The sequence below is a fragment of the Sesamum indicum genome, linkage group LG10, assembly GCF_026168435.1.
Source record: "Sesamum indicum cultivar Baizhima isolate 11 linkage group LG10, ASM2616843v1, whole genome shotgun sequence".
Classification (NCBI taxonomy): Eukaryota; Viridiplantae; Streptophyta; class Magnoliopsida; order Lamiales; family Pedaliaceae; genus Sesamum; species Sesamum indicum.
This window is the reverse complement of record NC_142666.1, coordinates 6,070,519-6,082,624: the sequence shown is the minus strand read 5'-3', so window position 1 is coordinate 6,082,624 and position 12,106 is coordinate 6,070,519. Positions and strand designations below refer to the sequence as shown.

The 12,106-nt window shown below is 59.0% G+C and overlaps 26 non-coding genes across 26 annotated transcripts; all 26 read left to right on the top strand.

Moving 5' to 3' along the window:
• The first annotated feature begins 30 nt into the window (after positions 1-30).
• Positions 31-149, top strand: LOC148785481 (5S ribosomal RNA). The gene has a single exon (XR_016068275.1). It is a non-coding gene; the product is annotated as a 5S ribosomal RNA (ribosomal RNA).
• Positions 150-504: 355 nt separating this feature from the next.
• Positions 505-623, top strand: LOC148785480 (5S ribosomal RNA). Its single transcript, XR_016062174.1, has one exon. It is a non-coding gene; the product is annotated as a 5S ribosomal RNA (ribosomal RNA).
• A 355-nt stretch (positions 624-978) lies between these two features.
• Positions 979-1,097, top strand: LOC148785479 (5S ribosomal RNA). Its single transcript, XR_016068274.1, has one exon. It is a non-coding gene; the product is annotated as a 5S ribosomal RNA (ribosomal RNA).
• Positions 1,098-1,452: 355 nt separating this feature from the next.
• Positions 1,453-1,571, top strand: LOC148785478 (5S ribosomal RNA). The gene has a single exon (XR_016068273.1). It is a non-coding gene; the product is annotated as a 5S ribosomal RNA (ribosomal RNA).
• A 355-nt stretch (positions 1,572-1,926) lies between these two features.
• LOC148785477 (5S ribosomal RNA) lies at positions 1,927-2,045 on the top strand. Its single transcript, XR_016062173.1, has one exon. It is a non-coding gene; the product is annotated as a 5S ribosomal RNA (ribosomal RNA).
• A 355-nt stretch (positions 2,046-2,400) lies between these two features.
• Positions 2,401-2,519, top strand: LOC148785476 (5S ribosomal RNA). The gene has a single exon (XR_016061906.1). It is a non-coding gene; the product is annotated as a 5S ribosomal RNA (ribosomal RNA).
• A 355-nt stretch (positions 2,520-2,874) lies between these two features.
• LOC148785475 (5S ribosomal RNA) lies at positions 2,875-2,993 on the top strand. Its single transcript, XR_016062290.1, has one exon. It is a non-coding gene; the product is annotated as a 5S ribosomal RNA (ribosomal RNA).
• Positions 2,994-3,348: 355 nt separating this feature from the next.
• LOC148785474 (5S ribosomal RNA) lies at positions 3,349-3,467 on the top strand. Its single transcript, XR_016068439.1, has one exon. It is a non-coding gene; the product is annotated as a 5S ribosomal RNA (ribosomal RNA).
• Positions 3,468-3,821: 354 nt separating this feature from the next.
• LOC148785473 (5S ribosomal RNA) lies at positions 3,822-3,940 on the top strand. Its single transcript, XR_016062289.1, has one exon. It is a non-coding gene; the product is annotated as a 5S ribosomal RNA (ribosomal RNA).
• A 355-nt stretch (positions 3,941-4,295) lies between these two features.
• LOC148785472 (5S ribosomal RNA) lies at positions 4,296-4,414 on the top strand. The gene has a single exon (XR_016062017.1). It is a non-coding gene; the product is annotated as a 5S ribosomal RNA (ribosomal RNA).
• A 355-nt stretch (positions 4,415-4,769) lies between these two features.
• On the top strand, positions 4,770-4,888 carry LOC148785471 (5S ribosomal RNA). The gene has a single exon (XR_016062171.1). It is a non-coding gene; the product is annotated as a 5S ribosomal RNA (ribosomal RNA).
• A 355-nt stretch (positions 4,889-5,243) lies between these two features.
• Positions 5,244-5,362, top strand: LOC148785470 (5S ribosomal RNA). Its single transcript, XR_016062288.1, has one exon. It is a non-coding gene; the product is annotated as a 5S ribosomal RNA (ribosomal RNA).
• A 355-nt stretch (positions 5,363-5,717) lies between these two features.
• LOC148785469 (5S ribosomal RNA) lies at positions 5,718-5,836 on the top strand. The gene has a single exon (XR_016062287.1). It is a non-coding gene; the product is annotated as a 5S ribosomal RNA (ribosomal RNA).
• Positions 5,837-6,191: 355 nt separating this feature from the next.
• LOC148785468 (5S ribosomal RNA) lies at positions 6,192-6,310 on the top strand. Its single transcript, XR_016062285.1, has one exon. It is a non-coding gene; the product is annotated as a 5S ribosomal RNA (ribosomal RNA).
• A 355-nt stretch (positions 6,311-6,665) lies between these two features.
• Positions 6,666-6,784, top strand: LOC148785467 (5S ribosomal RNA). Its single transcript, XR_016061905.1, has one exon. It is a non-coding gene; the product is annotated as a 5S ribosomal RNA (ribosomal RNA).
• A 357-nt stretch (positions 6,785-7,141) lies between these two features.
• On the top strand, positions 7,142-7,260 carry LOC148785466 (5S ribosomal RNA). The gene has a single exon (XR_016062284.1). It is a non-coding gene; the product is annotated as a 5S ribosomal RNA (ribosomal RNA).
• A 355-nt stretch (positions 7,261-7,615) lies between these two features.
• On the top strand, positions 7,616-7,734 carry LOC148785465 (5S ribosomal RNA). Its single transcript, XR_016062321.1, has one exon. It is a non-coding gene; the product is annotated as a 5S ribosomal RNA (ribosomal RNA).
• A 355-nt stretch (positions 7,735-8,089) lies between these two features.
• Positions 8,090-8,208, top strand: LOC148785464 (5S ribosomal RNA). Its single transcript, XR_016062283.1, has one exon. It is a non-coding gene; the product is annotated as a 5S ribosomal RNA (ribosomal RNA).
• Positions 8,209-8,563: 355 nt separating this feature from the next.
• LOC148785463 (5S ribosomal RNA) lies at positions 8,564-8,682 on the top strand. The gene has a single exon (XR_016061904.1). It is a non-coding gene; the product is annotated as a 5S ribosomal RNA (ribosomal RNA).
• A 357-nt stretch (positions 8,683-9,039) lies between these two features.
• LOC148785462 (5S ribosomal RNA) lies at positions 9,040-9,158 on the top strand. The gene has a single exon (XR_016062282.1). It is a non-coding gene; the product is annotated as a 5S ribosomal RNA (ribosomal RNA).
• Positions 9,159-9,513: 355 nt separating this feature from the next.
• LOC148785461 (5S ribosomal RNA) lies at positions 9,514-9,632 on the top strand. Its single transcript, XR_016062309.1, has one exon. It is a non-coding gene; the product is annotated as a 5S ribosomal RNA (ribosomal RNA).
• Positions 9,633-9,987: 355 nt separating this feature from the next.
• On the top strand, positions 9,988-10,106 carry LOC148785460 (5S ribosomal RNA). The gene has a single exon (XR_016062281.1). It is a non-coding gene; the product is annotated as a 5S ribosomal RNA (ribosomal RNA).
• Positions 10,107-10,461: 355 nt separating this feature from the next.
• LOC148785459 (5S ribosomal RNA) lies at positions 10,462-10,580 on the top strand. The gene has a single exon (XR_016062170.1). It is a non-coding gene; the product is annotated as a 5S ribosomal RNA (ribosomal RNA).
• A 355-nt stretch (positions 10,581-10,935) lies between these two features.
• On the top strand, positions 10,936-11,054 carry LOC148785458 (5S ribosomal RNA). Its single transcript, XR_016062298.1, has one exon. It is a non-coding gene; the product is annotated as a 5S ribosomal RNA (ribosomal RNA).
• Positions 11,055-11,409: 355 nt separating this feature from the next.
• Positions 11,410-11,528, top strand: LOC148785457 (5S ribosomal RNA). The gene has a single exon (XR_016062280.1). It is a non-coding gene; the product is annotated as a 5S ribosomal RNA (ribosomal RNA).
• A 355-nt stretch (positions 11,529-11,883) lies between these two features.
• Positions 11,884-12,002, top strand: LOC148785456 (5S ribosomal RNA). Its single transcript, XR_016062169.1, has one exon. It is a non-coding gene; the product is annotated as a 5S ribosomal RNA (ribosomal RNA).
• The last annotated feature ends 104 nt before the right edge of the window (positions 12,003-12,106 follow it).

Below are 12,106 nucleotides of genomic sequence, written 5' to 3'. Positions count from 1 at the left end.
CATAAAAGGTTAAAGCGCGCATATCTCAGCGGGTGCGATCATACCAGCACTAATGCACCGGATCCCATCAGAACTCCGAAGTCAAGCGTGCTTGGGCGAGAGTAGTACTAGGATGGGTGACCCCCTGGGAAGTCCTCGTGTTGCACCCCTTTTTGCGAACTGCTCCTCCCACCCGTCCAGCTTCCTGCTTTTTCTCGACCGTTCCGCGCACCCCAACCCCTGTATATCTCCCCATGAGACCCCACGGCCGACTCATCATGAATGCGGCCAACGATCGAAAACGCGCCGGAATCCACCGAAAACGGTGAAATTTGGGCCACGAAATGTGGCCCAACGGGGCAAGCCCAGTTGTCCACGTCGTGGAGCTCGCGGCGAGCTTCGCGTGCATAGGCTGCTCGCGGCGTAGCTCCACCAGTGCGCAAAGTTACGCCCCCCGCAAGATTCGACGTCCCACCTGTCGCTCCGCTGCTAGAGCATAAAAGGTTAAAGCGCGCATATCTCAACGGGTGCGATCATACCAGCACTAATGCACCGGATCCCATCAGAACTCCGAAGTTAAGCGTGTTTGGGCGAGAGTAGTACTAGGATGGGTGACCCCCTGGGAAGTCCTCGTGTAGCACCCCTTTTTGCGAACTGCTCCTCCCACCCGTCCAGCTTCCCGCTTTTTCTCGACCGTTCCGCGCACCCCAACCCCTGTATATCTCCCCATGAGACCCCACGGCCGACTCATCACGAATGCGGCCAACGATCGAAAACGCGCCGGAATCCACCGAAAACGGCGAAATTTGGGCCACGAAATGTGGCCCAACGGGGCAAGCCCAATTGTCCACGTCGTGGAGCTCGCGGCGAGCTTCGCGTGCATAGGCTGCTCGCGGCGTAGCTCCACCAGTGCGCAAAGTTACGCCCCCCGGAAGATTCGACGTCCCACCTGTCGCTCCGCTGCCAGAGCATAAAAGGTTAAAGCGCGCATATCTCAGCGGGTGCGATCATACCAGCACTAATGCACCGGATCCCATCAGAACTCCGAAGTCAAGCGTGCTTGGGCGAGAGTAGTACTAGGATGGGTGACCCCCTGGGAAGTCCTCGTGTTGCACCCCTTTTTGCGAAATGCTCCTCCCACCCGTCCAGCTTCCTGCTTTTTCTCGACCGTTCCGCGCACCCCAACCCCTGTATATCTCCCCATGAGACCCCACGGCCGACTCATCACGAATGCGGCCAACGATCGAAAACGCGCCGGAATCCACCGAAAACGGCGAAATTCGGGCCACGAAATGTGGCCCAACGGGGCAAGCCCAGTTGTCCACGTCGTGGAGCTCGCGGCGAGCTTCGCGTGCATAGGCTGCTCGCGGCGTAGCTCCACCAGTGCGCAAAGTTACGCCCCCCGGAAGATTCGACGTCCCACCTGTCGCTCCGCTGCCAGAGCATAAAAGGTTAAAGCGCGCATATCTCAGCGGGTGCGATCATACCAGCACTAATGCACCGGATCCCATCAGAACTCCGAAGTCAAGCGTGCTTGGGCGAGAGTAGTACTAGGATGGGTGACCCCCTGGGAAGTCCTCGTGTTGCACCCCTTTTTGCGAACTGCTCCTCCCACCCGTCCAGCTTCCTGCTTTTTCTCGACCGTTCCGCGCACCCCAACCCCTGTATATCTCCCCATGAGACCCCACGGCCGACTCATCATGAATGCGGCCAACGATCGAAAACGCGCCGGAATCCACCGAAAACGGTGAAATTTGGGCCACGAAATGTGGCCCAACGGGGCAAGCCCAGTTGTCCACGTCGTGGAGCTCGCGGCGAGCTTCGCGTGCATAGGCTGCTCGCGGCGTAGCTCCACCAGTGCGCAAAGTTACGCCCCCCGCAAGATTCGACGTCCCACCTGTCGCTCCGCTGCTAGAGCATAAAAGGTTAAAGCGCGCATATCTCAACGGGTGCGATCATACCAGCACTAATGCACCGGATCCCATCAGAACTCCGAAGTTAAGCGTGTTTGGGCGAGAGTAGTACTAGGATGGGTGACCCCCTGGGAAGTCCTCGTGTAGCACCCCTTTTTGCGAACTGCTCCTCCCACCCGTCCAGCTTCCCGCTTTTTCTCGACCGTTCCGCGCACCCCAACCCCTGTATATCTCCCCATGAGACCCCACGGCCGACTCATCACGAATGCGGCCAACGATCGAAAACGCGCCGGAATCCACCGAAAACGGTGAAATTTGGGCCACGAAATGTGGCCCAACGGGGCAAGCCCAGTTGTCCACGTCGTGGAGCTCGCGGCGAGCTTCGCGTGCATAGGCTGCTCGCGGCGTGGCTCCACCAGTGCGCAAAGTTACGCCCCCCGGAAGATTCGACGTCCCACCTGTCGCTCCGCTGCTAGAGCATAAAAGGTTAAAGCGCGCATATCTCAGCGGGTGCGATCATACCAGCACTAATGCACCGGATCCCATCAGAACTCCGAAGTTAAGCGTGCCAGGGCAAGAGTAGTACTAGGATGGGTGACCCCCTGGGAAGTCCTCGTGTTGCACCCCTTTTTGCGAAATGCTCCTCCGACCCGTCCAGCTTCCTGCTTTTTCTCGACCGTTCCGCACACCCCAACCCCTGTATATCTCCCCCTGAGACCCCACGGCCGACTCATCACGAATGCGGCCAACGATCGAAAACGCGCCGGAATCCACCGAAAACGGCGAAATTTGGGCCACGAAATGTGGCCCAACGGGGCAAGCCCAGCTGTCCACGTCGTGGAGCTCGCGGCGAGCTTCGCGTGCATAGGCTGCTCGCGGCGTAGCTCCACCAGTGCGCAAAGTTACGCCCCCCGGAAGATTCGACGTCCCACCTGTCGCTCCGCTGCCAGAGCATAAAAGGTTAAAGCGCGCATATCTCAGCGGGTGCGATCATACCAGCACTAATGCACCGGATCCCATCAGAACTCCGAAGTTAAGCGTGCTTGGGCGAGAGTAGTACTAGGATGGGTGACCCCCTGGGAAGTCCTCGTGTTGCACCCCTTTTTGCGAACTGCTCCTCCCACCCGTCCAGCTTCCTGCTTTTTCTCGACCGTTCCGCGCACCCCAACCCCTGTATATCTCCCCATGAGACCCCACGGCCGACTCATCACGAATGCGGCCAACGATCGAAAACGCGCCGGAATCGACCGAAAACGGTGAAATTTGGGCCACGAAATGTGGCCCAACGGGGCAAGCCCAGTTGTCCACGTCGTGGAGCTCGCGGCGAGCTTCGCGTGCATAGGCTGCTCGCGGCGTAGCTCCACCAGTGCGCAAAGTTACGCCCCCCGGAAGATTCGACGTCCCACCTGTCGCTCCGCTGCTAGAGCATAAAAGGTTAAAGCGCGCATATCTCAGCGTGTGCGATCATACCAGCACTAATGCACCGGATCCCATCAGAACTCCGAAGTTAAGCGTGCTTGGGCGAGAGTAGTACTAGGATGGGTGACCCCCTGGGAAGTCCTCGTGTTGCACCCCTTTTTGCGAAATGCTCCTCCGACCCGTCCAGCTTCCTACTTTTTCTCGACCGTTCCGCACACCCCAACCCCTGTATATCTCCCCCTGAGACCCCACGGCCGACTCATCACGAATGCGGCCAACGATCGAAAACGCGCCGGAATCCACCGAAAACGGCGAAATTTGGGCCACGAAATGTGGCACAACGGGGTAAGCCCAGTTGTCCACGTCGTGGAGCTCGCGGCGAGCTTCGCGTGCATAGGCTGCTCGCGGCGTGGCTCCACCAGTGCGCAAAGTTACGCCCCCGGAAGATTCGACGTCCCACCTGTCGCTCCGCTGCCAGAGCATAAAAGGTTAAAGCGCGCATATCTCAGCGGGTGCGATCATACCAGCACTAATGCACCGGATCCCATCAGAACTCCGAAGTTAAGCGTGCTTGGGCGAGAGTAGTACTAGGATGGGTGACCCCCTGGGAAGTCCTCGTGTTGCACCCCTTTTTGCGAACTGCTCCTCCCACCCGTCCAGCTTCCTGCTTTTTCTCGACCGTTCCGCGCACCCCAACCCCTGTATATCTCCCCATGAGACCCCACGGCCGACTCATCACGAATGCGGCCAACGATCGAAAACGCGCCGGAATCCACCGAAAACGGTGAAATTTGGGCCACGAAATGTGGCCCAACGGGGCAAGCCCAGTTGTCCACGTCGTGGAGCTCGCGGCGAGCTTCGCGTGCATAGGCTGCTCGCGGCGTAGCTCCACCAGTGCGCAAAGTTACGCCCCCCGGAAGATTCGACGTCCCACCTGTCGCTCCGCTGCCAGAGCATAAAAGGTTTAAGCGCGCATATCTCAGCGTGTGCGATCATACCAGCACTAATGCACCGGATCCCATCAGAACTCCGAAGTTAAGCGTGCTTGGGCGAGAGTAGTACTAGGATGGGTGACCCCCTGGGAAGTCCTCGTGTTGCATCCCTTTTTGCGAAATGCTCCTCCGACCCGTCCAGCTTCCTACTTTTTCTCGACCGTTCCGCACACCCCAACCCCTGTATATCTCCCCCTGAGACCCCACGGCCGACTCATCACGAATGCGGCCAACGATCGAAAACGCGCCGGAATCCACCGAAAACGGCGAAATTTAGGCCACGAAATGTGGCACAACGGGGTAAGCCCAGTTGTCCACGTCGTGGAGCTCGCGGCGAGCTTCGCGTGCATAGGCTGCTCGCGGCGTGGCTCCACCAGTGCGCAAAGTTACGCCCCCCGGAAGATTCGACGTCCCACCTGTCGCTCCGCTGCTAGAGCATAAAAGGTTAAAGCGCGCATATCTCAGCGGGTGCGATCATACCAGCACTAATGCACCGGATCCCATCAGAACTCCGAAGTTAAGCGTGCCAGGGCAAGAGTAGTACTAGGATGGGTGACCCCCTGGGAAGTCCTCGTGTTGCACACCTTTTTGCGAAATGCTCCTCCGACCCGTCCAGCTTCCTGCTTTTTCTCGACCGTTCCGCACACCCCAACCCCTGTATATCTCCCCATGAGACCCCACGGCCGACTCATCACGAATGCGGGCAACGATCGAAAACGCGCCGGAATCCACCGAAAACGGCGAAATTTGGGCCACGAAATGTGGCCCAACGGGGCAAGCCCAGTTGTCCACGTCGTGGAGCTCGCGGCGAGCTTCGCGTGCATAGGCTGCTCGCGGCGTAGCTCCACCAGTGCGCAAAGTTACGCCCCCCGGAAGATTCGACGTCCCACCTGTCGCTCCGCTGCCAGAGCATAAAAGGTTAAAGCGCGCATATCTCAGCGGGTGCGATCATACCAGCACTAATGCACCGGATCCCATCAGAACTCCGAAGTTAAGCGTGCTTGGGCGAGAGTAGTACTAGGATGGGTGACCCCCTGGGAAGTCCTCGTGTTGCACCCCTTTTTGCGAACTGCTCCTCCCACCCGTCCAGCTTCCTGCTTTTTCTCGACCGTTCCGCGCACCCCAACCCCTGTATATCTCCCCATGAGACCCCACGGCCGACTCATCACGAATGCGGCCAACGATCGAAAACGCGCCGGAATCCACCGAAAACGGTGAAATTTGGGCCACGAAATGTGGCCCAACGGGGCAAGCCCAGTTGTCCACGTCGTGGAGCTCGCGGCGAGCTTCGCGTGCATAGGCTGCTCGCGGCGTAGCTCCACCAGTGCGCAAAGTTACGCCCCCCGGAAGATTCGACGTCCCACCTGTCGCTCCGCTGCCAGAGCATAAAAGGTTAAAGCGCGCATATCTCAGCGGGTGCGATCATACCAGCACTAATGCACCGGATCCCATCAGAACTCCGAAGTTAAGCGTGCTTGGGCGAGAGTAGTACTAGGATGGGTGACCCCCTGGGAAGTCCTCGTGTTGCACCCCTTTTTGCGAACTGCTCCTCCCACCCGTCCAGCTTCCTGCTTTTTCCCGACCGTTCCGCGCACCCCAACCCCTGTATATCTCCCCATGAGACCCCACGGCCGACTCATCACGAATGCGGCCAACGATCGAAAACGCGCCGGAATCCACCGAAAACGGTGAAATTTGGGCCACGAAATGTGGCCCAACGGGGCAAGCCCAGTTGTCCACGTCGTGGAGCTCGCGGCGAGCTTCGCGTGCATAGGCTGCTCGCGGCGTAGCTCCACCAGTGCGCAAAGTTACGCCCCCCGGAAGATTCGACGTCCCACCTGTCGCTCCGCTGCCAGAGCATAAAAGGTTAAAGCGCGCATATCTCAGCGGGTGCGATCATACCAGCACTAATGCACCGGATCCCATCAGAACTCCGAAGTTAAGCGTGCTTGGGCGAGAGTAGTACTAGGATGGGTGACCCCCTGGGAAGTCCTCGTGTTGCACCCCTTTTTGCGAACTGCTCCTCCCACCCGTCCAGCTTCCCGCTTTTTCTCGACCGTTCCGCGCACCCCAACCCCTGTATATCTCCCCATGAGACCCCACGGCCGACTCATCACGAATGCGGCCAACGATCGAAAACGCGCCGGAATCCACCGAAAACGGCGAAATTTGGGCCACGAAATGTGGCCCAACGGGGCAAGCCCAGTTGTCCACGTCGTGGAGCTCGCGGCGAGCTTCGCGTGCATAGGCTGCTCGCGGCGTGGCTCCACCAGTGCGCAAAGTTACGCCCCCCGGAAGATTCGACGTCCCACCTGTCGCTCCGCTGCTAGAGCATAAAAGGTTAAAGCGCGCATATCTCAGCGGGTGCGATCATACCAGCACTAATGCACCGGATCCCATCAGAACTCCGAAGTTAAGCGTGCCAGGGCAAGAGTAGTACTAGGATGGGTGACCCCCTGGGAAGTCCTCGTGTTGCACCCCTTTTTGCGAAATGCTCCGCCGACCCGTCCAGCTTCCTGCTTTTTCTCGACCGTTCCGCACACCCCAACCCCTGTATATATCTCCCCCTGAGACCCCACGGCCGACTCATCACGAATGCGGCCAACGATCGAAAACGCGCCGGAATCCACCGAAAACGGCGAAATTTGGGCCACGAAATGTGGCCCAACGGGGCAAGCCCAGCTGTCCACGTCGTGGAGCTCGCGGCGAGCTTCGCGTGCATAGGCTGCTCGCGGCGTAGCTCCACCAGTGCGCAAAGTTACGCCCCCCGGAAGATTCGACGTCCCACCTGTCGCTCCGCAGCCAGAGCATAAAAGGTTAAAGCGCGCATATCTCAGCGGGTGCGATCATACCAGCACTAATGCACCGGATCCCATCAGAACTCCGAAGTTAAGCGTGCTTGGGCGAGAGTAGTACTAGGATGGGTGACCCCCTGGGAAGTCCTCGTGTTGCACCCCTTTTTGCGAACTGCTCCTCCCACCCGTCCAGCTTCCTGCTTTTTCTCGACCGTTCCGCGCACCCCAACCCCTGTATATCTCCCCATGAGACCCCACGGCCGACTCATCACGAATGCGGCCAACGATCGAAAACGCGCCGGAATCCACCGAAAACGGTGAAATTTGGGCCACGAAATGTGGCCCAACGGGGCAAGCCCAGTTGTCCACGTCGTGGAGCTCGCGGCGAGCTTTGCGTGCATAGGCTGCTCGCGGCGTAGCTCCACCAGTGCGCAAAGTTACGCCCCCCGGAAGATTCGACGTCCCACCTGTCGCTCCGCTGCTAGAGCATAAAAGGTTAAAGCGCGCATATCTCAGCGTGTGCGATCATACCAGCACTAATGCACCGGATCCCATCAGAACTCCGAAGTTAAGCGTGCTTGGGCGAGAGTAGTACTAGGATGGGTGACCCCCTGGGAAGTCCTCGTGTTGCACACCTTTTTGCGAAATGCTCCTCCGACCCGTCCAGCTTCCTGCTTTTTCTCGACCGTTCCGCACACCCCAACCCCTGTATATCTCCCCATGAGACCCCACGGCCGACTCATCACGAATGCGGGCAACGATCGAAAACGCGCCGGAATCCACCGAAAACGGCGAAATTTGGGCCACGAAATGTGGCCCAACGGGGCAAGCCCAGTTGTCCACGTCGTGGAGCTCGCGGCGAGCTTCGCGTGCATAGGCTGCTCGCGGCGTAGCTCCACCAGTGCGCAAAGTTACGCCCCCCGGAAGATTCGACGTCCCACCTGTCGCTCCGCTGCCAGAGCATAAAAGGTTAAAGCGCGCATATCTCAGCGGGTGCGATCATACCAGCACTAATGCACCGGATCCCATCAGAACTCCGAAGTTAAGCGTGCTTGGGCGAGAGTAGTACTAGGATGGGTGACCCCCTGGGAAGTCCTCGTGTTGCACCCCTTTTTGCGAACTGCTCCTCCCACCCGTCCAGCTTCCCGCTTTTTCTCGACCGTTCCGCGCACCCCAACCCCTGTATATCTCCCCATGAGACCCCACGGCCGACTCATCACGAATGCGGCCAACGATCGAAAACGCGCCGGAATCCACCGAAAACGGCGAAATTTGGGCCACGAAATGTGGCCCAACGGGGCAAGCCCAGTTGTCCACGTCGTGGAGCTCGCGGCGAGCTTCGCGTGCATAGGCTGCTCGCGGCGTGGCTCCACCAGTGCGCAAAGTTACGCCCCCCGGAAGATTCGACGTCCCACCTGTCGCTCCGCTGCTAGAGCATAAAAGGTTAAAGCGCGCATATCTCAGCGGGTGCGATCATACCAGCACTAATGCACCGGATCCCATCAGAACTCCGAAGTTAAGCGTGCCAGGGCAAGAGTAGTACTAGGATGGGTGACCCCCTGGGAAGTCCTCGTGTTGCACCCCTTTTTGCGAAATGCTCCTCCGACCCGTCCAGCTTCCTGCTTTTTCTCGACCGTTCCGCACACCCCAACCCCTGTATATATCTCCCCCTGAGACCCCACGGCCGACTCATCACGAATGCGGCCAACGATCGAAAACGCGCCGGAATCCACCGAAAACGGCGAAATTTGGGCCACGAAATGTGGCCCAACGGGGCAAGCCCAGCTGTCCACGTCGTGGAGCTCGCGGCGAGCTTCGCGTGCATAGGCTGCTCGCGGCGTAGCTCCACCAGTGCGCAAAGTTACGCCCCCCGGAAGATTCGACGTCCCACCTGTCGCTCCGCAGCCAGAGCATAAAAGGTTAAAGCGCGCATATCTCAGCGGGTGCGATCATACCAGCACTAATGCACCGGATCCCATCAGAACTCCGAAGTTAAGCGTGCTTGGGCGAGAGTAGTACTAGGATGGGTGACCCCCTGGGAAGTCCTCGTGTTGCACCCCTTTTTGCGAACTGCTCCTCCCACCCGTCCAGCTTCCTGCTTTTTCTCGACCGTTCCGCGCACCCCAACCCCTGTATATCTCCCCATGAGACCCCACGGCCGACTCATCACGAATGCGGCCAACGATCGAAAACGCGCCGGAATCCACCGAAAACGGTGAAATTTGGGCCACGAAATGTGGCCCAACGGGGCAAGCCCAGTTGTCCACGTCGTGGAGCTCGCGGCGAGCTTCGCGTGCATAGGCTGCTCGCGGCGTAGCTCCACCAGTGCGCAAAGTTACGCCCCCCGGAAGATTCGACGTCCCACCTGTCGCTCCGCTGCTAGAGCATAAAAGGTTAAAGCGCGCATATCTCAGCGTGTGCGATCATACCAGCACTAATGCACCGGATCCCATCAGAACTCCGAAGTTAAGCGTGCTTGGGCGAGAGTAGTACTAGGATGGGTGACCCCCTGGGAAGTCCTCGTGTTGCACACCTTTTTGCGAAATGCTCCTCCGACCCGTCCAGCTTCCTGCTTTTTCTCGACCGTTCCGCACACCCCAACCCCTGTATATCTCCCCATGAGACCCCACGGCCGACTCATCACGAATGCGGGCAACGATCGAAAACGCGCCGGAATCCACCGAAAACGGCGAAATTTGGGCCACGAAATGTGGCCCAACGGGGCAAGCCCAGTTGTCCACGTCGTGGAGCTCGCGGCGAGCTTCGCGTGCATAGGCTGCTCGCGGCGTAGCTCCACCAGTGCGCAAAGTTACGCCCCCCGGAAGATTCGACGTCCCACCTGTCGCTCCGCTGCCAGAGCATAAAAGGTTAAAGCGCGCATATCTCAGCGGGTGCGATCATACCAGCACTAATGCACCGGATCCCATCAGAACTCCGAAGTTAAGCGTGCTTGGGCGAGAGTAGTACTAGGATGGGTGACCCCCTGGGAAGTCCTCGTGTTGCACCCCTTTTTGCGAACTGCTCCTCCCACCCGTCCAGCTTCCTGCTTTTTCTCGACCGTTCCGCGCACCCCAACCCCTGTATATCTCCCCATGAGACCCCACGGCCGACTCATCACGAATGCGGCCAACGATCGAAAACGCGCCGGAATCCACCGAAAACGGTGAAATTTGGGCCACGAAATGTGGCCCAACGGGGTAAGCCCAGTTGTCCACGTCGTGGAGCTCGCGGCGAGCTTCGCGTGCATAGGCTGCTCGCGGCGTGGCTCCACCAGTGCGCAAAGTTACGCCCCCCGGAAGATTCGACGTCCCACCTGTCGCTCCGCTGCTAGAGCATAAAAGGTTAAAGCGCGCATATCTCAGCGGGTGCGATCATACCAGCACTAATGCACCGGATCCCATCAGAACTCCGAAGTTAAGCGTGCCAGGGCAAGAGTAGTACTAGGATGGGTGACCCCCTGGGAAGTCCTCGTGTTGCACACCTTTTTGCGAAATGCTCCTCCGACCCGTCCAGCTTCCTGCTTTTTCTCGACCGTTCCGCACACCCCAACCCCTGTATATCTCCCCATGAGACCCCACGGCCGACTCATCACGAATGCGGGCAACGATCGAAAACGCGCCGGAATCCACCGAAAACGGCGAAATTTGGGCCACGAAATGTGGCCCAACGGGGCAAGCCCAGTTGTCCACGTCGTGGAGCTCGCGGCGAGCTTCGCGTGCATAGGCTGCTCGCGGCGTAGCTCCACCAGTGCGCAAAGTTACGCCCCCCGGAAGATTCGACGTCCCACCTGTCGCTCCGCTGCTAGAGCATAAAAGGTTAAAGCGCGCATATCTCAGCGTGTGCGATCATACCAGCACTAATGCACCGGATCCCATCAGAACTCCGAAGTTAAGCGTGCTTGGGCGAGAGTAGTACTAGGATGGGTGACCCCCTGGGAAGTCCTCGTGTTGCACACCTTTTTGCGAAATGCTCCTCCGACCCGTCCAGCTTCCTGCTTTTTCTCGACCGTTCCGCACACCCCAACCCCTGTATATCTCCCCATGAGACCCCACGGCCGACTCATCACGAATGCGGGCAACGATCGAAAACGCGCCGGAATCCACCGAAAACGGCGAAATTTGGGCCACGAAATGTGGCCCAACGGGGCAAGCCCAGTTGTCCACGTCGTGGAGCTCGCGGCGAGCTTCGCGTGCATAGGCTGCTCGCGGCGTAGCTCCACCAGTGCGCAAAGTTACGCCCCCCGGAAGATTCGACGTCCCACCTGTCGCTCCGCTGCCAGAGCATAAAAGGTTAAAGCGCGCATATCTCAGCGGGTGCGATCATACCAGCACTAATGCACCGGATCCCATCAGAACTCCGAAGTTAAGCGTGCTTGGGCGAGAGTAGTACTAGGATGGGTGACCCCCTGGGAAGTCCTCGTGTTGCACCCCTTTTTGCGAACTGCTCCTCCCACCCGTCCAGCTTCCTGCTTTTTCTCGACCGTTCCGCGCACCCCAACCCCTGTATATCTCCCCATGAGACCCCACGGCCGACTCATCACGAATGCGGCCAACGATCGAAAACGCGCCGGAATCCACCGAAAACGGTGAAATTTGGGCCACGAAATGTGGCCCAACGGGGTAAGCCCAGTTGTCCACGTCGTGGAGCTCGCGGCGAGCTTCGCGTGCATAGGCTGCTCGCGGCGTGGCTCCACCAGTGCGCAAAGTTACGCCCCCCGGAAGATTCGACGTCCCACCTGTCGCTCCGCTGCTAGAGCATAAAAGGTTAAAGCGCGCATATCTCAGCGGGTGCGATCATACCAGCACTAATGCACCGGATCCCATCAGAACTCCGAAGTTAAGCGTGCCAGGGCAAGAGTAGTACTAGGATGGGTGACCCCCTGGGAAGTCCTCGTGTTGCACACCTTTTTGCGAAATGCTCCTCCGACCCGTCCAGCTTCCTGCTTTTTCTCGACCGTTCCGCACACCCCAACCCCTGTATATCTCCCCATGAGACCCCACGGCCGACT